The following is a 16,238-nucleotide window of genomic DNA, read 5'->3' on the forward strand; positions in this document are numbered from 1 at the left end:
AGAAGAGATTTGTAATGGAGGTAAATGGAAAACATAATTATAAGTGGAAATGAGAAGCAAAGAGTATGCATTCAAGCATCAATTCAAACATACTCCAGATAGGGTAGGAAACATAGGAGATCATCATCTCACAGCGAGCTATTTTTAAAAAGTATATATATATATATTTTAAAAGTGGAAATTAATTAAAAACTAGTGCATATGAATGCTACATACTATATATTGAGTTTTAAACTTTTATTTAGAAGATGAACTGAACATGTTGTTCTCTTTACACTACAAAGGAGTCTTATTGCTTTGATGTCAATGATGCTAAATTTCTTCTTTTGTACCCTATTTAGTAAAAAAAAACCAAAAACAAAAAAGAAATAATTCTCTTCCCAAATAGAAGTAAAAAATAAAATGGGAGATGTGTCACACAGTCAGATTAACCTTATCGATATTATATAAATATTGGGCAATAAATACTGTCATCGCATTTTTTTCTGAGAACATTGCTAGGTTACAGGGTAAAAGGGAAGGTAGAAGAACAGGTAAAAACTTTATATATCTCCTAATAGCATTCTAAAACCCATTAGTTAGGTTATCTTTTGTAGTGGAACCTAATGCATTTTAGTAGGGATTGGGGAGGCATTCAATTTCTATTAGGGACATAAAAGGGTTAGGTGTTTGTAGAAAAGTATGTGTTAAAAGCTTTCCAAGACAGAAAAGAACTCCAGACTGAAATTGGATGGCTACCTTCGAGTAGGAAGGCAATTGTCATGGGAGAGTTTTTGAAATGAGAAGAGAGGCTTTCCCATACTCTTACTGCATTACTTTTGAGAAGATTTCAGATTTAAAAGATATTTATTTGGTATTCACATTGTCAGATCAGAGTAGGAAGAAAATCCTTAATTATATGAATTTAGGAAAATATTTTTTTCAGCCTCTTCAATAAAATTAAACATGTGAGCCATTCTGTGTGGTGAGGATGAGGGCAAATGGCATAAATTCAGGTTGGTTATGATGAGCATATAAAACAAAGCTTCAATTTCTCAGCAGTATAAAAAAAAGGAGACTAAAATGCCAGCCAGGTTTTCAAGCAAGATTAAAAATTGGAGAAGAGGAAATAAGAAGTCTTAATTAAAAGAAAGTAGAATTGCCTGGCTGGTGTTCAGGTCAGGTAGAGGGGAAAATGGGAGGAGAGATCTAATTAGTTATCTAGGGCATGTAAGAGGGTAATCATTGAAGCAAAACAACGTAACACTGATCATGATGCTAGGAAAGATAGCAATAGACTTTTTAGACAGATATTAAAGAACTTTGCAATCACAAGAAAGAAAATGGCTAATGGATGGTTAAAACATGAGTGAAAATAAATAACATTGTGACATTTAAATGTGAATTAATCTGACTAAATAAATATGTCTTTAATAGAATGGAAAACAATGGGCATATAAAGTAGCATTTCTCAAATGTTTGACATTATGTTTGTAAAAATGAAAAGTTTTTTATCCAAATAACTCATTATAGACTAGAGTTAAAATTATGAGTATGTAATTGCTGAATAGAAGTCACTAAACCTACATATTTACTGTTTCTGTTATGTATTTACCTAATAATGGAGTCATTATCTAAAGTGTGGTGCCAAAATATCTAAGTCAAATTTGAACAGAACTTAAAATCTAAAATAAGAAAGAAATGTATATTGGGTACAATGCTCTGATACCTTAATTGTTTCCACTTTGATTACATCTTATATCCAAATACTACCAAGAGTGAACTGGTCACAGAGGCATTGTGATACCATGCCTTCAAGATCTGCAGCAATAGTATGTGACATGGAGACTGAACTATTGTGGATCAGGAACCCCTTTACTACTCCTATTTTCCATGACTTTCTCCCAATCAGCAATCACCATACATGGCTAAAAATTTGCTGACCTGTGCCAATGATGCATTAGTTCCACTTTGACAAGCCTGGTGGGGCAATCTTAACCATTTTAGTGACACTTTCAATTTTTGCTATTTTACTCTCTCAGTCACCAATTGAAGGCCTAGGTACAAGACACTAAATGTTCATTTTTTTAAGGAACAGAAGAGTCTAGATCTGAGTGAATATGAGTATAATCTATAAAGAGAAAAATAGAAAGTAAATCAGAGTTTTAATGAATTATATCAGTTCTTCAAATTTCATGTCCTCACAGCTTTACTTAATGGCATCTCTTGGACCTATATCCAGATTACTTTTAGAGTTAAAATAATTATTCAAATCTTTAGCCTCTAAAATTTCTGAACAAGATATCAACATCATAAGTGAGTTTGAAAAAAATTATTACTTTTATAAACAAATGGATTTTTTTCTATCCAACATTGTGGTAAAATTTATAATGCAGATTCTAGGAAGATAGCTTTGTTTTATAATCCCCTGGAAAGCTGAACCCTGCCAATTCAAGGAAAGGAATGTTAGATTCTAAAGAATTTCCGAATCTCAAAGTAGGATGGATGCTATTCAATTCAATAAGCATTATATGTTCCTCTTCCATTACTTCTAATTCTTTGCTCTGGGATGTAGCAAAACCATCTTCCAACTGTCATTCTTTCAAATATCTGGAGACAAATATCATACCACTTCCTTCTTCTTGTGTTCAAGTTAAATGAACCTTACATATAATGTTATATAAATACAAACCTAATTGAATACTTTACATATTTACCAAAATGTGGCCACAACTCTCATAGTTTTCTTTCTAATATTGAATTGGTTACTGGTTAATATTTGAATGATGTAGAGTGTAGTAAATCAGTAAGGATAGAGATAGTCCTATAGGGGGTATAAGGTGTCTCAAGGGAGGCTAATCCTGCTTGAAAATTGATCTGGACAAGGAACATTTATTCCTTGATTCAAAAACATTTATTAATTACTGATTGTGGTCATGTAATAGCATTAGGTACTAAATAAAATTATAGGCAGTGAAATTAAGTGAGATTAAGAAATCATGTGCATTTGGATATGTTTATACCTTTAAAACTAGCTACTAGGAAAACTAAATTAAGCAAATTGCTATTGTTTGGATTATAATACACATTTCAGTTCAGGAGGTTACTCAATTGGTCTATAAATATTTATATCTCTGTCAGTCATTAGTAATGGGCAATCCGCTATACCCAGACCTGAGGGAAACTGTCTAGATTCTATTTGGAATACAGTTCAATGTCTAATATGATCCAATTCTATTTGTCTTTATGAGAAACCAAATGATGCTCCATGACTAAAGGAAAAAGAATGCTATGACTTCAAAGGATAAGAATGAAAAAAGAATTTGCCTTGTTTGTGGAATTCAAGTTATATTATATATTGTGATAGACCACTTCTATATGATATATGGTGTAAAACATCTTCAATAATCCATTTCATAAGAAAGGAGAGTTGATTATATAACAAGGATGATATAACGGAGGCATATCCAGACCTTACATTGGATTCCACAAGATAGTAGGAGAATCAGAGTAAGGCTTTCAGTATATTTGGTAGTTCCACTGAACAGGACTTTTGACAAAACAAATGGACAATACAATAGCATGAGAAAATATAAATGGTCTATAATATACTTCAGTAGATGGAGTACCTATTGAAATGAAATCATGAATCCACCACATGACTAAATCCTTGTTGGATTTTGAAATAGATATTTTGGGCTGGCAGTTTTCTTTTCATTTCCTCAGATTTCTTCCCCAATAGTCATACTGAATTAGTGACTAGCCTCCAAAGGAGTTTTTAAGGCTTTCTATTGAAGTTTGGGATCTGTATAGAGGCTGTATAAATCAATAAGAGAAGTTCTGTTAATGAAACTATCTGGAGCAACTTACATGTACTTTCAGAATTTTCTGAATAACCAGAGTTCTGTTTTTTATCATATGTTCAATGGTATACAAGACAGAACTAAGAAGACTATGTGGCCTAGGAAGATGATTCCAGCATGAAAGACAGTAAATCCTAAAAATATTATTGGTTACCTTATGCAAAAGTCTGATTTCTCAGGCAAGAAATGAAGAATAAGGATGAAATTATCACTAAGGTCCCTCCAACCTCTGATAATATATGTTAATGTGATTTTCTATATGTCTTATCTGTAATATTAAAGGATTAAATGTGGGAAATAAATATTCTTCAGAAAGGGAATGAAATGAAGGAAATATGGAATTTAATAGTATTTTTTCTCATCTGAGACTAATTAGAAATCAGTTGGCACTTCTGGTAAGGTTTGCTCATTCTTTTTGGCTTATTTGGAATTTATATCAATCTTGCTGGTGTGGAAAGAAGAGGAATGTTGCACTGTATAGAGCCAGTGCCTGTATAAGAGAGGAAAACTTGGAACTGAAGCTTTCAATTGATTTTTTTATTATCTTTAACCATTGATCTCAGAGCCCCCTATTTCTTTTTTCCCTTGTACAATATTCTTCCAATGAAGACTTGTGGTAGAATTTTGATTATCTAGAAACAGTAAAATGGAAATAATTCCTACTCACTCTTTATGAATGAGTAAGAATTATATAATTTAGGGAAATAATGTTGGGAAAATGAGAAAGCAAAGAGAAACAAGTGAGTAAGTTATTTTTAATAAATCAATAGGAGAAAAAGTGGTGATGGGTTAGCTCCCTTTTAGTTTTATGCCATTTTAACTTCTCTTTATGAAATTTCATTTCATATTCTGTCAAATTGCTAAATCATATTGGGGGTTAGAGGAAGGTGATATATGAAGGGTCAGACCACATTCTCCTCTCAAGGAACAGGAAAAGACAGAACTGTTTATGTCTTGCATTGTTCTATTTTCTCTGTTAGCACCAGGAGTTTTTGTTGCCTGCCCAATTTGTTAATTTCCTCTTTCTCTTTTTTGTTAAAATGGGCATTGAAAGATATAAATTTCCCCCTCAGTAGTGCTTTTGTTGTATCCCAAAAATTTTGATATGTGGTTTCATCATTGTCATTCTCTTCAATGAAATCAGTAATTGTTTCTATGATTTGCTCTTTAACTCACCAGTTTTGGAGAATAAGATTATTTCATTTCCAATTAATTTTTAATTTGCCTCTCCATGTACCCTTACTAATTATAATTTTTATCACATTATTATATAAAAATGTATTTATTATTTCTGTTTTTCTACTTTTGTTTGCAATGCTTTTATGCCCTAGTACATGATTAATCCTTGTGAATGTACCATGTGCTTTTGAAAAGAAGGTATATCAGTGGAGTGAGAGTCAGGCCTAGAGACAGGAGGTCCTAGGTTCAAACCCGGCCTCAGCCACTTCCCAGCTGTGTGACCCTGGGCAAGTCACTTGACCCCCATTGCCCACCCTTACCAATCTTCCACCTATGAGACAATACACCGAAGAACAAGGGTTTAAAAAAAAAGAAGGTATATTCCTTTTTATCTCTATTTACTTTTCTCCATATATCTATTAACTCTAATGTTCCTAAGATTTCATTCATATCTCTTAGTTCTTTCTTATTTATTTTTTGGTTTTATCAAGATAGAGGAAGGTTCAGGTCTCCCACTATTATCATTTTACTATATTTCCTCCTTAAACTCCAAAAGTTTCTTCTTTAAAATCTGGATGCTAGTTGAGTACTGATATTTCTTAATTATCTATGCTGCCTTTTGTCAGGATTAATTACCTTCCTTATCTCTTTTATTCAGATCTATTTTTAATTTGGTTTGTTAGGTGTCATGATTGAGATGCTTGCCTTCTTTTTCTCAGTTGATGTCCAATACATAAATCCTATTTTACTTCTTCCTTCTAGTTTCTCTTAGCTCCATTCTTTTTTTTGTCCCCTGCTTTTTTTACATATTAAACAATTTAATACCACAAACTCTGCCTAGGAATATTTACTATGAAGATGAAAAATAATTTAAGAGTTACATATAACATTTTTCAATATAGGAATATAATCAATTTGACCTTATTGAAGCACTTACATTTTCCCCTCTTTCTTGTTAACCTTTTTATGATTCTCTTGAATTTTGAATTTGGACATCAAATTTTGTTTAGTTCTTGTCTTTTCTTTAGGAATGCTTGGAAATCTATTCCATTAAATGCCCAAAATTTCCCTGAAACTATATAGTCCGTTTTGATGGGTAGGTGATTCTTGGTTTTAGACCCAATTGTCTTGCCTTCCTGAATATCATATTCCAAGACTTATGGTCCTTTAGTGTGGAAACTGCCAGGTCTTGCGGAATCCTGGCTTGAGCTCCTTGATATCTGAATTGTCTCTTTTTGCCTGCTTGCTGCTTGAATTTGGATATAATGTTCTTGGGGGTTGTCTTTTGGGGATTTAATATAGTGATTAATCTGTGGATTCTTTCAAGATTTTGCCTTCTTGTTCAGAATATCATGTCAGTTTCTTGGATAATTTCTTGTAATGTGATATAAAGACTTGTTTTGTTTTGTTTTGATTTGTTCTAGACTTTCAGGTAGACCAAAAATTTTCAAATTTTCTCTCCTGGAACTGTTTTTCAGGTCTTTGTCTTTTAAACGAGATATTTTTGTGTTTCTTTCTGCTTTTTAATTTTTTTAATTTTGCTTTTTTAATTCTTGCTGTCTTGTGAGATCATGAGCTTCTTCTTGCCTAATTCTAGTCTTCAAAGACTATTTTTCAGCCATGGTCTTTTGAGTTTCCTTTTTGGCTTGGTCTATTCTGCTTTTCTTGATTTTCCAGCAGGTCAATTCTTGTCTCCAATTGGTTTATTACTTCATTTAATTTCTGTGATTCTTTTTCAATATGGGTAATTTTTTCTTTTAAACTGTTATTTTTCTTTTCATATTACCTTTATTTCTTTTTTTCTATTTTTCTTCCCATTTTTCTTTTGTCTTTCCTATGTGGTTCTTGAACTCCTTTTTGAGTTCTTTTAGAACTTGTGACCAAATTCTTCTTGTTCTTGAAAGTTTTGGATGTTTTTCCTTGTTTTTCACTTCCTGTTATTGCTTCTGTATTTTGCTCTTTTAATCCATGTAAATTATCCAGGGTCAAGAGGATTTTTGCTGTTGCTTATTCCTTTTGCCACTAGTTGATTGTGGTTCCCGCATGTTGGTGGTCATTGCATTTTTAGGGTTTATCTTACCGGACTTTGCCTTGGAAGTATCTTCCCTTCCAAGTCAGAAGACTGAGTGAGGACAGGTAGATCTGTGATGTTCTTTGTGTAGCTTGCATTTTAAAGTGTTTTGCCCTAAGGCTATCTTTCCAGCCCATTCTGCCTAGGCTGTGGCCAGCCCTGTTTTTGCCAAAGCTTTGTGCTCTGCTGCCCAAGCTCCCTGCTCTTTACCTCAAGTCTCACTGCAAAGGCCTTGAACTGCCCTCAGGGGTAAGTCAGCAGTTCTTTTGCCTTGGCCCTGTGCTCTGACTCTGGAGAGGAAGGTGGCATGGGGAAGGGATGATCAGCTTTTGCTTTAATTAGTGCAGTTTCACTGCCTACCCTTAATTCTGTATTCAGGGGGAGAAACCATTTACTCGTCAGATTTTGATTTGTCTTTTTGAGATGCTTTGTAATGATCAGTTGGAAGGAGATTCAGAAGGCTCCTGTTACTACACAGCCAGTTTGGTGCTATCCCTCAGAGTTCAATAACATTCTTGGGATGGGAATATCTAGACAAAATTGCTAATAATGACCAAGATAAATAAGGAGATGGTAAGAGGGCACTTATCTGTGTTTGATGACTCTAAGTTACCAGGGCTATATAAGGTATAGAAACAACTGGCAAATGAGATGATTACATCATTAGTAATCATTTGTGAAGGAATTATTGTGAAGAATTCAAAAAAGAGAGTAAAGCATGGGAGAAGGACAAATTTGGTACTGATTTTTTAAGGGGGAATAAAGAGTACATATTACAATAGCTGTCCCTGTGATGAAATGTCTTAAATGCAAAAAAACGAGTATTGATTTAAGGAAATGAATGAAGATATTTAGATGGAAGAGAAGACTGGGTTCAGGGAAAAGGTGTCTTTAGAAGATGATAACTGTTTTCAAGTATTTAAAGATTTGTTAAATAGCAACAGAAAGAGTCAGAAGACAAAACTGTGAGAAATATATTAAGATGTAAAGAGCAAAACATAGACTGTGTTTCAAGAAGGGGAAAAAAAGCACTCTAACAACTTGAGTCAAACTTAAATGTAATGCTGCCTTAAGAGAAATTCATCAAAAGATGAAGTCAGGAAAGGCTGGATGACCACTTGTTGAATATGTAGTTTGAAAGGATTCTTTTCAGGCAAGTTTTGGAAGAGAATATCTGAACCTTTGATGCTCTTTAGAACTCTGAGGTTTTATGCAATCTTTTCTGGAGGAGAGATTATAATGGGAGAAGAGGAATCCACATGATAGTTTTCAAAGTCTGTGGTTCATATTTCTTACTTCATATATAAATGATACACTGTATTCTAAATAACTGGTAATAATACACAATGGAACATGTTCCAACTTGACTCATTTCTACCTTGATTCAGATATATTCAAACATAATGCCTTCAAAAGAAAACAAAACTCATGAAATATAGTTAACCTGTAAAGTGGGGATTACTCCTGCCTTGTAAAAACTAAACTTCATTGTAATATAGACATCAAATAACTAGATCCATCAGTACCTTTTCATATTATAAGGAAATGAATTTTTTAGCTTTTAATACTGTTACTTGAAAAGTTTGAAACTTCTGGCAGATTTCCTTTGTCAAACTTGATTTATACTCATCATTAATCTGGATAAAGTGCTATATTAAAGGGAAAAAAGTTACTTCTTTAAAATACCTTATTCTTATTGAAGTCATAGTATTTTATTTTTTTCATTTTCATGACAATTGTGGGGGAAAATTTCTGTAAAACAATTTTAAGATGTTAAAGTTCTTCTTGCTGTGGTCTCAAATTATATCATAGTGTTCAATATGAAAAAAAAAAACCTCTAACAAAAAAGTTTCAAGAAAGAAAATTTGTGAATACTAAACAATTCTTTAAATTACTACCATTTCATTACATCTTCAATTGCAATGTTAGAAAAGTTCATTAATTCATAAAGTTTTCCTCAACTTCTGTAGCACTATCATATTAGGATTCCAGATCTAGTTCTTGTTGTTTAGTTGCCTTAGTGCGATCCAGTTCTAAGTCCATTTGGAAATTTCTGGGCAAAGATATTGGAATGGTTTTCCACTTTCTCCCCTAGCCAATTTTAAGATGAGCAAATGGAGGCCAACATGGTTGAGTCATCCACTCAGTCAAACAGCTAGCAAGGGTCTGAGGATATGTTTGAAATAAAGGTCTTCCTGACTCCAGGCCTGGTGCTCTAACCAGTGTACCCTTACCTGCCCCAAATTTTGCCAATGTATCTCTATGTTTTCCTTTCACACTGGCTTGTCTCCTTCCTTTTATCATATAAATGCAGTCATTCCTCCAGATTTTTACTCAGTTTTCCCTAATTTTAATTTAAAATCTCTCAGAAAAGTTATAACTCTTATAACATATACTTCTATATAGAAAATTTGCAAAACCCTTCCTCTCGGTTCTCTCCCAAGTTCCTTTTTGAATTACTTACTATGCAAACTGACCTTCTCAATCTACTTTTCACAAATCCCTAAATTCTGCTAATAGAGCTGCCATTTAATCACAAAAGTTTAAAACATTCACATGAAATTTTGATCCTCTTAACGGTGATACCCCATAGCAATCAGTATCAAAATCTTTTGTTCAGTTTGTATTACCTGTTAACCTTCACTCTTTTTATAGTGTTGTCACCTTTAATGTCATTGCTCACAAATTTAATTTACATATTAATGGAAGATTAATCTTAAATCACAATTCTATGTGAATTTAATTTTCAAAACATTCCAACAAACAATGTAAATAGTATTCTGTGAAAATATTGCTTTTTATTTTTCAATAGTTATTTTTCAATAACCAGGCTAACTTTGTAACTTGCTATTCAAGGCACCTCACAATAGTTATTACAATCTTCCTTTTCATTATTCTTACTCCAGGCTTAACTTTGCTCATACTAATCCTCCTCAGTTGCTCCAAAGACCAGTAACATGGGAATATTCATTATTCCCTAAGCATGCCTTCAAAATATAAACATATAAAATATATGGAAAAAAGAGCTCATTGAATCATTAGGGCCCAACAGTTTAAATGTTTTGTTCAATTCCATATATCTAGTGACAGAATTAAGATTAGATAATGGGTTACTGACTTCTTGTCTAGTTGATCTTTTTACTGCATCATGAAGTATGAAGGCCTTTTTTAAACAAAGAAAAATCAGATTCTTGAAGGGTTTTACTTGACCTTAGCTCTCTGAATTAATTTCAGACATTAATTAATTGTTTGAAGGAAACTGGAGCAACCTAAAATCTTTGGTTTTAAAGAATTTGCGAACTGATAAAGAAACAACCTGACAAAGAATCTCTGTATTCTTGTCCAAGTCTTAGAGGGAATTTTTCTAGGTCAGATGTGATGAATGACCTATGCTACTGCTCTTCAAACTCCTTAAGACACCCATTTTTTAAGGGATATCCATTATATATGAAACCTCTTCTACTCTTATTTTGACATCATCAATGATTAATGTAATATAGATAAAGCAGGTTATACAAAATTGCAAATGGACAAAAATACTAGACAAATGACTAAAGAATTTTGTGATACTTACGCCAGATGAATGAAAGCATAGCTGATATCTTTACCTAGAGATATTGCATATTGCATACAGTAAAAAAATATAAATTCTGAATGAGTGGTGATACTTGATGCTAACATGAATGTTGATGAAAATATGGGTGGATAATTTAGCAGTCATCAATATTAATTAAGAAAACAACAGAATATATGCATTTCAGGAAATGGATTAGGGCACTATTGGAAAAATCTTTCCTTTTGACAGGGTCATTTGTGACCTCAATCTATATTTAATCACTCTTTCTATTCGTGTGAAGAGCATAGAAAACAAAGATAGTATAAACCTATTGAAACTCAAGGAGGTCTATTAGTCACTAATAAAAATTCATTCTGTTTTTTTGTAAGTAAAAGAGAAGTAAAACTGTAGTTACAAACAAATCATTTTATCTCATATAAACAGCATATTAAATTAAAATGTATTATTTAAGGAACAAAGTGGAGAATTTCACAGACCTATACTTTTTGCTGATGGAAATAACAATTGTCTCTTGACATATCAGGATACTGAAATGATGCTAACAGCAATTTTTGGGAAAAAATGAGAAAAAGTATTGTTATTTATAAGTAGTAGTTGAAGACAGAATTTACATTATAGCCTATAGAAAAAAAAACAGTTCTCAGTGAACAGAAACCACCTATTTTATGAAGTGTTATATAATTTTGACTAAGCTAAATTATTTCTTTGATGCTTAACATGACTTCCTATTCCGATACTGCTTTATTGTAACACTTTCTCCTTTGGATAACATGCAGTATTTTTGATCAATTACTGAGAAAATATAAGATTGCTTTGGGAAGGAATCTTCTAAAATTCTGCTAACTTTAGATGTGTATCCTGGCATCTGTAAGAGAAATTAGCTCCTCAAAGCCATATTTTCTCTTTTGCATTCACCCAGTTTCCCAGTGTACTAACGTATACTTTGCAATTAATTTTTAAATTTTACTTATATTTAATTGATTAATTAATTTAGAATATTTTCTATGGCTAAATGATTCATGTTCTTTCCTTCCCCTCATTCTCTCCACTCCCAGAGCTGACAAGCAGTTCCATTGGGTTTTACACATTCAAAACACATTTCCTTGTTATTCATATTTGAAATAGAGAAATCATTTAAAATCCAAATTCCCAATCATACCCCCAGAGAACTGTGTGATTGTATATTTGCCTTCTGTGTTTCTACTCCCACAGTTCTTTCTCTGGATGTGGGTAGCATTCTTTCTCATAAGTCCCTTAGGATTTTACAAGAGCATTGCATGCAATTAATTTTATTTTAAACTGGTCAGTTGCTGGTAAATTGGGAAGGGGAGAAAAATTGACTAAAAACAGCATCAGAAAACTGAAAAGTAATGATTGCTTCCATTTTCATATGCTTTATATGTAATACACATGTATATACATCAGTATTTATGTGCATTTATGCACTTGCATATATCTATTTATCTATTCACACACAAACACACACCCAACAGCTTTACCACCATCTCCCTTTAGAATTTATTCATAACAAGGCAGGCCAATGAACCCAAGAGCACAAACATCACTGTTTCTATCTCGGAAATTGCAGTCCTCATTGAGAGTAACAATCCCTTTGGAAAGAGTTCCACATTCCTTGCCATCATCAACATGAACTCCTGAATAAGTGCCTCTAATGATTAGATAATGTAAAAATAAATCTATAAATACATATAATTTTAACATTAAATAATTTTCATACATTAAATAAGATTTTCTTAGTGGAAATAATATTCAAGAAAATGCATTACCATGTGCATTGCCACTGTACTCTAAGATATCTCAATCCTTTCCTTTTTTCTCAGCAAAAATCTCCTTTATATATTTTACCATCTGTTAGAATGTGAGTTCTTTGGAAGTAAAGAAGATTCTCACTTAACAATATTCCTAATATTCAGCAAAGTGATTTGCACATAATAAAAGCTGAATTGATTTTCTTTCTAGTTTATAATAAAATACTATTAAAATAACTAATTTACAGTTAGATATCAAGGGAAACATTTTAATTTTTAAAAAGTCAATGGCCTTCAGAGGAAGAACTGCAGGAGTGGAAACACAGAAGAAAAACAATGGCTTGAATACATGGGTTGATGCAGGCATGGTTGGGGATGTAGACACTAAACAACCACACCAATGCAACTATCAACAATATAATAATATATAATAAATAATATAATAATAAAAAAAGTCTTGATTGATCACACATGTTAAAAACCAGTGGAAATGTGCATTGGATATGGTGCGTGAAGGGAAAAGTAAAAACAAGAATCATGTAACCATGGAAAATTTTTCTAAAAAAAAACAAAATATTTTTAAAAAAAAGTCAGTAGCTTTATGGTGGAGGAATGGAATGGGGTCCATGTAGCAAAAAGTGATAAAAAATCAATCACAATTGTGCTACACTTACACTGGAACAAAGCTATTGAAAAATGTCAATATTTTCCTTCTGAAATTATGTAACCGTGAATCATGGATCACCATGAAACATTATACTCAGGTCAATCAAAATTTCAGGTGACTCAAAGGAAAACAGGACATTTTGTAAGTAAGCCACAGTGTAATCCTTATAATGATTTGAAAGGTTAAAGAAGCATATTTTAAAGATATTTTGTCTTGCCAATTACATGTAATAACAATTTTCCTCGTGTTTCCTGAAGTTGTGAAATCCAAATTTTCTTCTTCCCTCCCTTTGCTTCATCTTGTTCTGGTTTATTCATGTATTATAATTGATGAAGAAGCATAAAAGATATTGACAACTCTGATAAGAAAAAAGTAGAGTTGCTCATTATGTTGTGAGAGTGAAGGAGAAAAGGTAGTTGTGAATTTTAGTTGGCATCTTTGAACAAAAAGATGCCCTCTAGCTGTACATTGAGTAGAAAACTAAATGAAGTATTTTTGGAAAAGCATGAACAAGAATCAAATGAGACTGAAAGGTGTGAATGGACTGTGGCAAAGAAGAGCTATATAAAGGAAATCATAAATTGAGTTAGGTAGCGTAATAAACTAAATTTAACATGGGTTATTTGTTTACTATTTTATAAATCACATTAGAAGAACCACAACATCCGCCACAAATAATTAATTAGTTTAGCCATGCCTATATGGGGGTATGTGTGCATGTGTATTTGTGTGTGTGCGTGTATGTGTGTGTGTGTGTGTGTGTGTATTGTGAATGAGTAATCTCAATCACTATTTTAGTGCTTCATGTGATAATACTATGTAAACTCTGTATTTCTACATTTTACTCATCAACACAAAATAAAAATTTGCTGATATTTTGGTTCGTATTAAACTTCTAAAACATTCTCATGTATTCCCAATAAATGATTAGGATTTTAGGAAAACTGGGGGAAATACAAACAAATGGGAAACAATTCCAAAATTAAGTATTTATATTGTTTCAGTTGCTAATCATTTTCTCACCCAATTGTACCATATGAATAGAGGAGGGCTATCAAGCACAGAAACAAAGCCAAGAAGAATAAGATGTTCTTTTATATCATTGTTGTCTATTGTCTCTACTTCTCCCAACTTTCAAAAATGAGGTTCTATGCTTTTTTATTTCTTTTTTTCAAATCCCAATGACTGACAATGGATACAGTACCCATATTGCTCCAACTGAATTTAAAGGAATTATAGAATTTTGTTTTTAAAAGTATTGTGCTAATTTTTTTGTGTCATTTATACTGAACACTCATAGAGTTTGATGCCCGTTAGTGTCAATAAAGAATTCCGTGAAGTGGTCACAAGTATTTAAATTTTCACTATTACATAAATATGGTAATTGATTCTGGCCCATGGAAATAATGCAGTGCAAATTCAAATGCTGGTCCTCTTCACAGAATTCTTTATCAAAACTAATCACTATCTTGTTATAATTAGCTATATGTTTAAACATTGTAAACAAGTTATTTGACATCATATAGTGCATCATCAACTTACAGTTTATTATCCCATTTCCACTAGCTTATGCAAGGAGGAGGTAAAAAATGAGGCAGATACCAGTGCATTTAAAAATTGGAGCTTGGCCTTGTGATAGGTACAAATTGGAAAGAAGATGCTATGAGCAACAAAAGAGGAAATTTTAATTAGGTGTGAAGGTAGAGGAGTCATCTAGGGAGAATGGGAGGAATTTTCCCCTCTTGTTTGTGAGTAGTTAACTTTAGAGGCATAATATCTAATGAAAACTTTTTCCAGGGTTATGAACCACATAGGGGTAATAATAATTCACTCATATAAATCATTTTCATATTTGCTCTACACTATCCTTATAGCTTGATGAAATATTTTATTACGTCCATTTTAATGTTAACAAAACTGAGGGTCAGAGAAGTTTAATGATTTGTCCTTGTATTATGCAGGTCAAAATATAAAATTCCAACCAAAGACACAAAGTTCATTGATCATTCCATTACAACATTTCAATGTATCGAATATGATTATTCAGAGTTCACAATTCATGATGTATTAAAAAATGCCGTAACATTTTCTTTTTAAGCAGTGTCATAAACAGTAGTGGTTCATTTCTTTGCAAGCTGTAGCAAATGCTAATACATCCTTTGGGCTCAGTCTCTGATCTAATTTCCCCCCCAATAGATTTTTAATGGCAAATAATTTTTCTTAAATGGATTTTGAAATCCCTATTAAACTTAGTTATTAAATTGTAGGGGGAAATATTATATCTATACCTATATATAAATCAAGCATTCATTTTCTATCACTCACTGCAGGATTGCTAATTTAAAATGTACTAATCTTGATTTGCCCAGCACCTAAGGTACTCCTTGGGAGTAACTTTAACTGATCCAATAAAGCCCAAATGAGCTGTCCTGCAGGGCTCAACGAAAGACATATTTTAAATCTGGGGCTACTGGGAATCAAAGTAAGAGTTTTATATTTTTCTCTACTGTGAGTTTTTTCAGATAATTTGAATGAATTCAAAAGCCATGTAATATGGAAACTTTACCTCACTCACTTCCTAAATGGAAACAATACCTACTAGCTCTCCCTGAAGCTTTAAATTCTATATTGTGTTATCCTGACTGTGCACATGTTTTATCTTTCCTACTAGAAGGAAGCACCATGAGGACAAGAATCAAATCATGTTCCTGAATGCTAGGGCTAGGAGTGATATATATATTCATAGAATTTAGAGTTGGAAGGGTGCTCGGCGATCATATAATACAACTAATTTTTAAGAGGAGAAAACTGAAACCCTGGAGATGTTAAATGATTTACCTAAATGGAGGTTACTATTACATCTGTTCCTGACTGAGATAGAAATAATACTGTATTTTGAATAGGAACCCAATTTCCTCTGAATCAGGTGCTCCCTCACTGACCCTCTGACACTTCTTTAGAGACCATTTATGGCAAGCCTTTCATTAATCTTACTTATTCTTACTTTATACTCTTCACTACCTCAAATAGTGACTGGCACGTCATTGGTAAAGAAATAGTTGTTGAAAGGATAGCTCTAAATGCATTAGTTATGTACTTTAGGGGAGACTGCACCCACACAAAGCTGGTTGTC

At 32.6% G+C, this 16,238-nt stretch overlaps 1 protein-coding gene across 1 annotated transcript in view; it reads left to right on the top strand.

The window, feature by feature from the left end:
• GABRA2 (gamma-aminobutyric acid type A receptor subunit alpha2) overlaps positions 1 to 16,238 on the top strand; it is a 103,771-nt gene that overhangs the window by 12,097 nt on the left and 75,436 nt on the right. The gene's annotated exons all lie outside the window — the stretch shown is intronic.

Source organism: Gracilinanus agilis, chromosome 6 (genome assembly GCF_016433145.1).
Source record: "Gracilinanus agilis isolate LMUSP501 chromosome 6, AgileGrace, whole genome shotgun sequence".
Lineage (NCBI taxonomy): Eukaryota > Metazoa > Chordata > Mammalia > Didelphimorphia > Didelphidae > Gracilinanus > Gracilinanus agilis.